The sequence below is a fragment of the Plectropomus leopardus genome, unplaced genomic scaffold (genome assembly GCF_008729295.1).
Source record: "Plectropomus leopardus isolate mb unplaced genomic scaffold, YSFRI_Pleo_2.0 unplaced_scaffold25098, whole genome shotgun sequence".
Taxonomy (NCBI): domain Eukaryota; kingdom Metazoa; phylum Chordata; class Actinopteri; order Perciformes; family Serranidae; genus Plectropomus; species Plectropomus leopardus.
The window spans coordinates 1-4,388 of NW_024627266.1; the positions used below are offsets into that span (position 1 = coordinate 1).

General features: G+C 37.2%; 1 long non-coding RNA gene across 1 annotated transcript; it reads right to left on the reverse strand.

Annotated features, from left to right (window-relative positions):
• Positions 1–522: 522 nt before the first annotated feature.
• LOC121966573 lies at positions 523–2,807 on the reverse strand. The gene is made up of 2 exons (XR_006107598.1): positions 2,728–2,807; positions 523–1,395 (listed from the first exon to the last, which is right to left on the reverse strand). It is a non-coding gene; the product is annotated as an uncharacterized LOC121966573 (long non-coding RNA).
• Between the last annotated feature and the right edge of the window lie 1,581 nt (positions 2,808–4,388).

Consider the following 4,388-nt stretch of genomic DNA (forward strand, 5'->3'; position numbering starts at 1 on the left):
TTTTTTTTTTTTTTACTAATTCCATGACTATTCCAGGTTTCCTGCAAATTTCTTGCAATTTTTAGGTGCATTTTTCACCAAGTTGCTCTGTGCCTTTTTTGTAAGCTATATTTTCAAAATAAACCGCTTTGCTTAAGTTGAAGGTTCAAGGTTGAAATAATGTGAAAAGCAGCTGAACGCAGTACAAGAGAACTGATCTGGACTGAAGGTTTTCATAGGCAATGAAGGGTGAGGCAAAAAAAAAATCACATCATCACGTTGAATTTAATGACAGAGAACTAAATCATCCGAAGTGTTTGCTTTTTTTTTTTTTTTTTAAAGGCCGGCGTTGTCGTGGCGCACAATAAAGTGAAACACTGATGAATACTGACTGGGACAACTGTAATGCAGCTCTACAGCGTGACAAGTTAAATGTGGATAAATCGTATCCCGGCACCTTTTCACCTCGCGCGACTCAGCTGTAAAAAGCATGACAACAATGATTATGACGATCGGTGAAGTTAATGAGAGCCATGGAGAATGGGGGGAGGGTCTTTTTTGGCTCCGAAGGGAAATAACAGAGCTGGGAGAAGAAGAAAAGTTCACACGTGGCAGCACATTCACACCTCACGTGTCCTTTAGAGTCCATTTCGGCTGACTCGGCGTTATTTCAAGTGACCTTTTCTGTAACGGCGACACATCACGCCCATTTAACTGTGATGTAAGGCACCTTTTTTCCAAGTGCTACGCTCCTTTAAATAAAGTGGCTGACTCATGATTACGTACAGTAGAAGAAGTCTGCGTTACTGGCCGGCTGACCCGTTATACAGCACCAGTCTGGAGTCACATTAAATACATCTTGCATGAACATTTTTTTTTTAAAAAGAGATAAAATATAAAACATGAGAATATAAAAAAAGACCTGATTATTTACTCTTTCTTTTCTTTTCTTTTTTTTTTTTTAAATAAAGTAACAGTCTTTTGGTTTCAACCGAACCACTTGTTTTTGCATATGAGCAGGCTCAGAGAAAAAAACGTGATACAAAACTCAAAGGTTTGACTTGAAATAAAAATATTTAAAAAAAAAAAAAAAAAAAGAAAATCATCTCGGCGGTGTGATACGTGTCACAGCATCGATCATTAGGACTTTGTCGTCATTCTCGCGGATCGAATGAGACTCCCGGCTCTGATAAATAAGGGTTTTGTCCATGATAGTACCTGCGACAGGGACTTTAAAATATGCGTGTCGATTCTCAGGATATTTCGTCAATAAATAAGCGGGCTCAGGGATCAGAAGTTCTTAAAGATCTCTAAGTCCTTCTGAGGCACAGGAGGGTCTTTCTTCCATTCGTCTTCCGGATAAACATCAAAGTTGGATGTGTCCCCCTCATGGGACACTTTAGGGACTATGGGAGGCTGTAGAGACAATGTGACAATCAGTACAAGTACATATACAAACTGTAGCCGCTGAAAAAGAAGAAAAAATGGTCCGTTGGTTCAACTTTCTGAAATGACCTATGTACTGCAATGCATTGTATTTTCTAAAAAAAAACCCTAAACGGTACTACAGAAGTGATGGGATTTTTTTTTTTTTGCGCACTCTCTTCCAAAAATTCTAAATCTAAACCTTTTTTTTGGTCTATTTTTATCATTTATCCTTAAAATATCTTTGAAATCAAATGTTTGTAACCCACAATGTCTGGGGAGGCAAGAGCAAGTTTAATCTGCGCCACCCGTAACTTGAACCTTTGGGCACCAGTCGCAAGTTGTTATCAAGTTGAGCTACCTCGCCAGTGTGGAATTTAATGATGACTTCATACTATGATATAGCCAACCACCAGGGTGCAGTATAACAGCGACAGCTAGGGAAATTTCAAACTAGTGTCAAAAACTCAGTTATCAAGAGAAAAGTTATAGAATTTGCAAACTTCATCTAGACAACATTAAAAACATCTAATTTTAGACACCAATTGCAAGTTGTTATCAAGTTGAGCTACCTCGCCAGTGTTGAACTCAGAGGTGACGTTTATGTCAAATTTGAAGAAATTCCCCACTGGTGTTCCACAAGGTCACAGTAACCTTTACCTTTAACCTTTGAACACTAAAATCTAATCACTTCATCCTCGAGTCCGACTAAATGTTTGTGCCAAATTTGAAGAAAATTCCCTTAAGACCTTTGTGATAAATTGTGTTTTCGACAGCCGGAAATCTTAATTCCTCCGGCCATGGCTTTTTCAATTTAACTCTATGGGAAGAAAAGTAAAGTTTTCTACATATGTATCTCAGTATTTCTCTGTTTCACCATATTGGTGAAAAACCAACAGCTTGATCCACCTTCAGCAGTGAGTAACATTTAAGGACTAACACTAAGTGACTATGTAGGCTGCAGTAAGTTCTGTTAGTACTTCCAGCATGACTGTTGCTGCCTCTTGGAGAGCAGTGTCAGCCAAAAGCCCTCACACTGTTAGAGACACTAACAGCACATCAAACAGCCTTTTCCTGTTTGCACCGTTGCAAAACTGAACATAATATTCTCCAACATCACTGAAGCTTAACTTTTTCTTGCCTTTTTTCAAAGTGTTTTTGGAGAAAAAACAAACCCAGATCATTCTGCCATCTGTTTTCGGTTTGTGCAGAAATAAACGAATTAAAATTTCAATATTGCATGTTGTCCGCAGTCTTCATCCAGGTACACTATTGAATTATAACATGCCACAGGAAACAGAGTGAAATAAAAACAACTCCCACCTTGAGTTTCCTCAGAGGAACTGCCTCCCAGTCAACTGTCTTGAACCATCGGTGCTTCTTCACATCGTCTGCTCCGTTCTGAAACACCGAACACACTGTTCACTAAGCATTTCACCGGAATAAACACACATCATCTGATAAAAGACTCTGAGTTTGATTAAAGATATGATACGATACGGTACGATACGGTACGATACGATACGATACGATACGATACGATACGATACGATACGGTACGATACGGTACGATACGATACGATACGTTAGGATATGATACAATATGATTCGATACAATAAGAAAACATACTATAAGATAACATACGATACGATAAGTTAAGATTATACGATACAACAACATATGTTATGTTAAGATAAGAGCAGATAAGACACAATATAATACGATACAATACGATAGGATATGATACAATATGATTTGATACAATAAGATAACATACGATACGATAAGTTAAGATGATATGATACGACAAGATATGATATGTTAAGAACAGATACGATACGACATACGATACGATATGATACAATACAATAACATAAGATAACATACTCTAAGATAACATATGATACAATAAGATGACACGATAAGATAAGAACAGATAAGATATGATATGATACGATACGATTAAATGATACGATAAGAACAGATAAAATGCGATAAAATATGATTCAATGAAATAAGATATGATGTGATACAATATGATACAATAAAATAAGACATTATACTATGAGATAGGAACAGATAAGACTGACATGACACGGTATATGATATGATTCGAAATGATACGATACATCACGATAAAATAAGAAATGATACGATATGATAAGAACAGATACGAAACAAAACAATACAATGTATGAGTCCCATAGTGGGGAAATTGGTGTTGTTACAGCAGCCGGGTGTGTACAAGATAAGCAAGTTAAGAACAATATAAATAATAAAACAGTAAAAAAAAACAACAAAAAAAACAAACAAAAAAACCCCCCCAAGGTGCCATATAATAAAAACAAGGTGCAAAACAATACAAAAACAAGGTACCAAACATGACATCCAGTGTGACTTCTGAAGGGTTTTAGTGACACATCATATTCATAAAGGTAATAATAATAAATTGATAATGTGAATGCAAAAAAAAAAAACCCCTGTAAAAGTAAATGAATTTTAAGCAGCATCAGCAGCAGCAGAAGGAGCTCCAATAGGCCAGACTCCCGCTGATACACAACAGCTGGCCAATCAGAGCTCCTGCTGCTGCTCTGTGGGTTCAACTTCATTTCACTGTAATTCAGTGGAAGCGCTCTGAGCTGTGGGTTTGTGTGTGTTTTGATGAGATGTTATGTTTGGTTATGAGAGGCGAGACATGGTAGTCCCTGCAGTTATAGTTAACCAGCTGTGTGCAGACATCATTCAGTCTGAGCAGCAGGACTGTGTGTGTGCTGTGTGAGCGCTCGCTGAGTGATGAAGTAAATATGATGAAGGTCAGTCTGTGAGGATAATCTGTATTTTTATTACTAACATAGTAAATATGATGAACTTTATAGCTGCTAAATATCAGTTAGTGTTGTCATCAGGGCCGTTTCTAGAATTTTAGGAAATTGGGGGCTAAGGCAAGACCTCTGTAGGAAAAAGAAAATAAAAAAATCACCAA